The sequence below is a fragment of the Mizuhopecten yessoensis genome, unplaced genomic scaffold (assembly GCF_002113885.1).
Source record: "Mizuhopecten yessoensis strain PY_sf001 unplaced genomic scaffold, ASM211388v2 scaffold2447, whole genome shotgun sequence".
In the NCBI taxonomy this organism is placed as follows: Eukaryota; Metazoa; Mollusca; class Bivalvia; order Pectinida; family Pectinidae; genus Mizuhopecten; species Mizuhopecten yessoensis.
The window spans coordinates 283829-292628 of record NW_018404550.1 but is presented as its reverse complement, the minus strand read 5'-3'; positions in this window follow the sequence as shown (position 1 = coordinate 292628).

Here is an 8800-nt window from a genome sequence, read left to right as displayed (position 1 = left end):
TAATAATTAAGCGTCACTGAAAATGTACAAGGATGGTGGTTTCAAACAGTTTGTTGCTGATTTTATCACTCTCTCAGAAATGGTCAGTTCAAAAAAATAAGAAAAACTATTTGCCAATTTGGCATATGAAATAAATAATGTCCAATGCAAAATCATGTGGTTACTATAGTGATCATGAATTAATTCTGTATATTGCACTATAAGCAATGGAGATGATACAAGAGTCAAGAAGCTTTATTTAACTTCGCATATACATTTAACATAATAACATTAGCACTGCAGTACTATTCTTGCGACAAAACATGTATAAAATTTAACAAGGATCACAGTACTTATGGATATATACATATAAACAAGACAACAATTCAATTTAGATATGCTACAAATATATAGTAGTACATATGCAATCACAGTTTATGCAAAATAAAAATTTAGAAATTTTAAAAGAAGTAATTTAATAGTGGACACTTGTATGTCACACAAGTGTTGCAAAAGACAAGTTAAGACACTATCATAGTGTAATGTACATATATGCAAATGTAGAAAAGTGTAAAAATTTATAGGATATACACTAATACACTAGTGTAAATTAAAAAGAGACAATGAAGTCATAGATTGAAACAGAGAGCTATAATTATGATATTGTAAAAAGTAATGATATTTTTGAATAATGGAGCTCAAGTCTAAAATAAATATCACAGGCTGTATAGTACTGATGTATATCAGTAAATTACATAACAAAACCAACAGTGAAAGTTAAAGAGTTGAAGCACGTGTAGTATACATGTAGGTTGATTCCAAAGGGGGGCAACTCACACTATATGGTGTGTGCAGATAGCACATGAGCAGACCTTAGTGTCCCAGGTGTGAAGCAGCCTACGAAATGACTTATAGTTTTCATCTACCTGCTAATTGAAGTTAATTTGGTAAGCTGTTCCACACCTGGGAAGCAGTAAAACGGAAAATCTCTTACCATGTGTGGAGGTGTTCACCTTTGGGATCTTTACCAGGTTATCTTGTCTTTAAGATTTTGTAAAATTGATGGAGAAATATCATTTAAAATTTAAAAACCTCAGAGGCCATATCTTTCATACGTTTTACTGGTAAAAAATCAAGTCTGTGTCTTCTTAGAATATCAATACTAGGGAAACATAATAATATTCAATAAAACAAAGTGCTCGTTTCATTTTCCTAGTATTTGTCAATGTACAAAAGTGTCAGGCAAGTGGACAATAGGTAGTTACAATTTGATAGAATAAATGACTTAAAAATGGTTATTTTTCCTTTCTTTGTAAAATTGTTACCCAGTCTTTTTAAAACAGCAAGTTGTTTAGCAGCATTTCTACAAAGGTGAGATATATGCACATCAAATTTAAGAAGAAAGTCAATATCCACACCTAAAAGTTTCACACTGTCTTCACACATAATCTCAAGGCTTTCAATATTAAAAGATTTGATAGAGTTACTAGTCTTTTTGCCAAAACATATTGCCTGGAATTTCTCTGGATTGGCCTTCATACCATTCAAATTAAACCATTCTATAAGAACTTTGCTATCTGTTTCTAAACAATCTTTCAAATCTAAATAATTGTCACAAATCTTGGAGAGCGTGTTGTCATCTGCTTAATTATATAAAATACATTTGTCTACAAAGGTAAAAATATCATTCATAAAAATATAAAAAATTAGAGGTCCTACATTAGAACCCTGGGGGACCCCCTTCTTTACATCAGCCCATTTGCTGGTCTCTGGCCCCAGTCTGACCTGCTGTTTTCTGCCACTCAGGTAGCTTTACCAATATCATCAGTAACTGTAGAGAAAAAATCATTAAAAACATCACACACTTCACTCTGTCGGGATACAATGCATTCGTTTTCTTCTAAAATAATTTTCTGGTCATTAAAACATTTGTTAGATAAAAAGGGCTTAACTGTAGGCCAAAATCTTTAGAGGCTGGACCTCCACCACATCGTTCTTGAAAATAGAGCCTTACAGACTGTCTACAGAGTTTCTTTTCATAATGTCTTTGCTTTCTGTAGGCTTCCCAGTTAGCAGCTGTTTTGATTCGGTTGTACTTATTTCGTAATATAGCTTTCTTAAAGGCAGCCCCTCTTAGATATCTATACAATTTGTCACTTTTAAAAGAGTTAGACGTCAGAATTAATCTTATTTTATGCACAACTGTACCTCATTTATTGGTTTATATTGAAAGAATGATGCCTTTTTTGTTCTGAAAGTATGAAAGAGTTTTGAGTTTTGATTTCATATTACTATTCCCCATTTCAGGAATAAAAAAAGTTACTGAATTTCTCTTGATTGGATGAACTGACGTCTAATGCATCTGCTTAAGTCAAAGGAAACAGAACCTATTTTTTTCGGAAATAAACATGGATAATGGCACATATGTATTCACATGTAAGCAAACGTTATCCAGATTGGTTTAAAAGACTGTTAACTTATTAGCACTGTTATGAAATTATTAGCTGTTTAATTGTTTAAAGTGTGCATATAATTTGCTATGAATTTGATTAGCCTTGGCTCATGGTCAGTGTATGTCAGAGTTTTATTTGAAGATAGTGGCTAAGTAGCCATAGATAATTGTGGCTATGATCTGTAGATTAGTGTGACCATCTGTAGTCTAGGAGGTAGAAGGGGGGACTCCAGTGTGTGATGTCAGTGTTAGCTGATACTGACCCCTCCCCCAGTCAAATTTAGCAGGATACTTTTATGGCCATTTGAACCTAGTCATGTATGGGTCCAATTTTAGCAGGATTTCAGCAGGATCAACAATTTCAATGTAGCAGGATTTTGCTAAGGGACAGATAGTAAGGTAGTTTAGCTTGAGAGTCAAAGGAGAAGAGAGTTGAGTTGTGGAGCTAAGTTAAGAAGTCTTGAGGAAAGAGGTTGAGTTAGGGAGACAGAGTTGAGAGGTCTAGTCTAGATATAGAGGAGAGTTAGAAAGTTAGAGTAAAAGTGAGAATTAGAAAGTTAATAATAATAGTAGTTTTAGCTGTAGTTTGTGAATCTGTGTAGTTTTACAGTTTATAGTTGGAAATAGGTTTGGAGTGGAAAGATTGAGTTCACAATAGTGAAGACTTGTATATTTTATGATGGATTAAAAAACTTGTGTTGTAAATATAGTGAAAATATAAATGTATTTATTTTGTTGTTCAATTAATTTGAACTGGTGGCAGTGGAAATTGAGAACAAAAAGCTTAAGCATCAGTAATGCAAAAGAGAATGTAACAATGGTGATCATCAGTGGAGTTTGGAATTCTAAAAACTAGTGTCAAGCAGTAGGGAAAATATATATTTTTAACATTCACTGAGGTAATCAGGAGATTTTCTTCACCAGGAAAAAAAAGTTTTTCCTACCTACCTACCTATATATTTTTATTTGGCCTTAGGACTGGTTTTGTATCAATAAATCACTGTTTACTTAAAATATCAAAGGTAGGTATTTTGGCTTAAAAAATTTTGTGATCTGCACCCAAAACCTTCATGACACCAAACAGTGTCGGAGAAAACCTCATTTCCCTCATCTCTAACTCAATACAGACACTGCAAAACTGTAACAGCTCTGTCAGTAGTCCGAATTATTCTGACGTTTTATCGACTTCTTTTATATGGGTCTGTTGTCTATTAGTGTGGTAGCCTGTCATAGGATATATGGGCCCATAACAAGCAGTATACTATTCATTTAGACATGGAGGTAGGGCCGAAGGCAGTATGTCACTCCCTGAAGAAGCCCCCTCCCCAACCCTGTGCTATCCCACTCCCAGATTAGGAGCTCCCATGCTACAAGTATCCAGTTCTTCTGTGCTGTCCCACTCCCAGATAAGTAGCTCCCATGCTTCAAGTATCCAGTTCTTCTGTGCCCTTCCACTCCCAGATTAGGAGCCCCTGTAATATCCAACTCATTGATGAGGCCCCCATCCCCTGCTATTTTACTCCCACATGAGTGGACCACATGCTAAACCACTATCAGGTTAGGGTCCTCCGTGCTATCTGGTATCCTGATTAGAGGCACCAATTACTATCACGATCACTAATTAGCACACACCAATTAAGGGCTAATATGCTATTCCACTCCCTGATAAGGAGGCCCCATGCTATCCCATTCCATGACATTGGATCTTACTATTTTACTTAAATTTATGAGTTATTCCCAGTGTAACGCTTAGTAGGTTGTTTGTCACTTTATACAAGGCTGGAATGTATTTCTTATTTGATTTACAGTTTTTAAATTTTCAAAATAAATGTACAGTGGTATTGTTTTCAAGGTTTACCTTACATATTTATGTATATCAGGTTTGAATTATTTCTTTAAATCCATAAATCCAGTTTCATTTGAATATTAAAACACTGATTTTGTGCATGGCTGAAATTTGTTTCACTTCAATATATATTTACTCTGTGCTTGTGAAGGCATGTATGCTTGCACCATGATATGGAAATTTGAATAAAGAAGTCTTGGAATAAGATTTGGATATGATCCATGCATTCATCAAAGTAATATTTCAAATTCGTTTTGCAGAAAAAATACCAGATGTGTGCACAAATGTGTTGTACACTACCAAGAAGCATCAAAGGAGCCTCCTTCCATGCCAGAATATTTGAAGAAAAGACAAAAACTGCTTGAATCTAATCCAGTTAAATATTCAGCAGGAAAAGCTAAGAAATGGGACCTGAAAAAAAAGGGAATTGTTTCCCGTGAAGACGAAAAACCTTTTCATAGGCATGTTAGTGCTATTTTGAGTATTTCAGTATTATTCATTTACTTATTTGTTCGTGAAGAGAACGGCTTAGATGAAAAGATCTCGTTTGATCCTAAAACTGCAGAGGAATATCAAGCCGTTCTTGACAAACTGAAAAAGAACAAATAGAACAGGAAAAAATAGTTATGAAGAAAGCTAATATGTATGATTTTCACTTGATAAAACAATCTTTGTTTTTGTGCAGTAAAAGACATTGTTCTGTGCAAAGGACTGTGTTACATTCATTAAAAAGAAAAAATTAAAAAGAATAATAACTTTTGGATATTTTATATCAATATTCTTCAAGAAACTCCCCTTCATACCTTGCATAACAAAATGATTATTGGGTCTGCAACACTTTCCTCTAATTCAAAGTTATGTCAAGCGTATGAGAAGTTCTTTGTCAATATTATTTCGAATTTTGGTTCATTGAAATTGTATAACTTAAAGGAAGGAAAACATTTGCTAAATGTGATTTCATTTTTTCTTGATCAAAATGCTATGCTCCTCAAAGTCTACATTTGGAATTTGCTGTGGCATGGAGAGGGCCTATCTATAGTCTGGTATAGAAAACTTGTTTGTTTGAAAAAGATAAATAGATTTTGACAAAACTTATGGAGTATCCCGGGGCCAAAATGGACTCAAAGTTGTATCTATGATTAAAGGTTGTGGTTCATTTCAAAGCTTCCTCGATACTCCATGGGTAACGCTCACTTTAGTTCTCTGTACCCCTGAAATATGTGTGCCACATTTTGTATGAGACGAGATGACTGTCTGATATATTGATCAGACCCCCCCCCCCCAACCAAAAAANGAGTGCAGAGAGTGAAAGTCAGCGTAACCCCTGGAGTATCAATGATGATTTTGAAGCAGAGGAACATGACCCAACAGGGAAAATAAATAAGGTGGATAAACAGACCTCCCCTTGGAAACACGTTATTGGATTTTAGCTGAATTCAATAAAAAAAAAATGCATGGAAAAGGATGTCACTTGCCTCTGCTGGCAGTCATTTAAACTCGCCTGGCCTCAAGGGCCAAGTGAGCTTATGCCATGGCGCAGTGTCTGTCGTCCGTCAACTTTTTCCTTTAAAACGCTTCTTGTCCAAATTTGGTCTTGTGCATCATTGGCCAAAGGGTTCTCAATTTTGTATAAACCGAGGGTATGGCCCCTCTTGGGGCAGAGGGGTGGGGGGGAATAGATAAATCTTCAAAAATCTTCTTCTCAAATAATAGTAGCATTTTGACCAAATTTGTTCTAGAGCATCTTTGGACAAAGGGGGCATTCGGGGAAATAAAAGGGAAAAAATAGATTCCTCTCCTTTTGTACTGACGAAGGGATTTTAACCAAACTTGTTCTATAGCATCTTTGGCCAAAGGGAATATAATTTTGTATAAACGGAGGATTTGTCCCCCTCCCCTTTTTGGGCACTCCCACTCCCTTCACCCCCTTTTGGGCAGAAGGGCAGGGCCGCCCTCATAGGGGAAATGGAGGAAAATGTTCTCCTTTTGTACAAATGAAATGACTTAAGTGGTCTGAATTATGCTTCAGGGAAGAAGAATCAATTTTGGGGGCAAAATGGTGGGGCCCATTAGGGGATATAGAGAAAAACGATCTCTCTTTTTCTCCATTTGTCCAGACCAACCCCTGGAGACTACCTCCGGATCCCTAGGACATAACAGGGAAACTCATATTCTTGGTGTCTTACCCACCGAAACAGATTAACATGCAGTTCTTCTTGCAACTTGTATTTCTTGTACTCTTTGATAAACCTGTATGGTTGGTACTCGGAAGGTATTGAATTGAAAATAAAATACCTGGTGATCTATTAAGGCCTCTTGTTATAAATATGGGTCAAAATCAATAATTGATGGTATAGAACTTGAACCATGTAGAAAGGTTTTTGTCAAAGCATTCCTTTAAAGGTTATCACAAAACCATCTAACTTTTCACAAAATCAATGATGGCTGCTGGTCGCCATGTTGATTTAATAATTGTTTCAAATTCCAACTTGGCTTTAGGAAAAAGCTTCAAGTTATATGTATGTTAATTTTAATGTTCGTTTCAACGGCGAGTGTACTAATAGTACGCAAAATAATCCGTTAAGCGGCTTCACCAAGTGTAGACTACATTCAATATTGTCAGGCATGACGACTCATCACCTTCGGGCGACACAGTAGTCCGGTCGGCCATTCTACAAATGCATGTTCGCAACATTCTTCCCTGTTTCAAATTAGAAGCATTTCTGATATAAGAACCCCCAACAGAAGCTTCAATCACCTACATCCTCGCAACAGCCTGAAGGAGAACTCCGAGTAGATTGTCCGACAGCTTTTGAGGTAGAGACCTCTTCCGAACAGCATGTTCTGGATCTCTGTCCGAAGAAGACAGATGGTGAATTGGCATCCTCTTCGGCCTCAAAATCAAAGGGGTCCTCTTCTTCCGCTGTCGTATAGGCTTTGAGTCTACCCCCGAAACAATCCCAGGTCCATATCTCCATAGAAGTAAAGACTTAACGGAAGGCCAACAAAAGTTCAGCGACCCTCAATGCCTGCTCTAGACAACTGTCCTGCCGAACGATCAAATAGATCAATCAAGTGTGTAGGAAATGTCAATCTTGCCTTCTTCAGTCGGTCGTCCAATGTTCCATCCTATTCCAGTTTAACTTCCATAACCTTCGGTGACGAAGGCGCCGCCTTGTCCTTCTCAGTTACATGTTTTACCTCCATTGCAGTCCCAAAACTACAACCAGTGTTTAAGGTGATTAATTCATCGATAGAATTACAGAGTTTGACGAGCTTGTTGTCACTGTCTTTCCGTAAAGTGATATGAGTAAGAAGACCCCTTATGTCCCTATACGTCTAAACTGCAAAGTTATACCCTTAGGATAGTCTACTAATTCAACCGGTGCAATTTTAAAGGACACTGGGGTCATTGCAGTTTTATCCCTTATTCAACCTTTGAAAACTTGGGTTGCGCCGTCATTTGGATCGTGGATGCGTGCTAAAGGATATGATATACCGTTCTACTCCACAGTATACGCCGACAGATTGATTAATGCCCCGTGTTTGCCAAAGAAATCGAGTCCTAGGGTAATCTGGTCTGAGATGTCGGCAACCACTAAAGACATTCTTTCGCAAAGTTGTTCCCCACCCCACGCAGGCAGACATGAAACCAAACTACTTCCGAATGTTATGGCATGGATACCACCTGAGATGCTGATATCCAAAATGGCCACTGACAGACATATTGAATTCCAGGTCTAGGTCAAAATCGAAGCAGGTAACTTATGTACAAATGTACCTGATATAATTAGTATTTGTGCGTAGTTGAATGAAAATCAATGCATTTTCCGAGTGATCATTGGTCATTAGATCACAGAGTACTGATCATTATATATCGCCCTGTTTTTGCAGGTGAAACCCCATGTATGGTCAAGAAGACTTGGTTTTGAGAAAGAAGCTAAAAGCATGTTGTTAAGTCAGTGATTTGATGAAAATGCTAGGGGAAGTTTGTGAAAAGAACCGATTCAATCATGTTAGCGTTTTTCGGCCTCTTGTGAAAATATTTGACCCGTCTGACATTTGAGAATAGCTCAATGAGCCTGAGCGAACGTTATTAAAGTGATCGTGCTTGCATGAAAAGGCAAACAACGTCCTTTACTTTCTTGTTGAGTTATTCATCCGCCAAAAATCCGGCTAAACATGAATAACTGTTTGCGAAATACGTTCAGAAATAAAAGATGCTGTTTGATGATCATAACAACCTCCAAGCGTCAATACAGACATTCGTGTTTATGACCGTTGTAGCTGGAGTTCTAAACAAGAGATCCCAGAGGGATCTTGGCGCCCACCTTTGTACCATCTTCATTAGTTCTTTGTTAGTTCAATCTTTTCTCTTCTTTCCTCTAATATGTTTGATCGAGTCATGTTAACAGTAAATGCACCTTGAGGTAACTTTTGATCTAAACTTAATACTGATGTGTATGAAAGCCAACCTTCAAAGTGAGTTTGTCATTTCACATATTTACTAGTACAGTACTTAA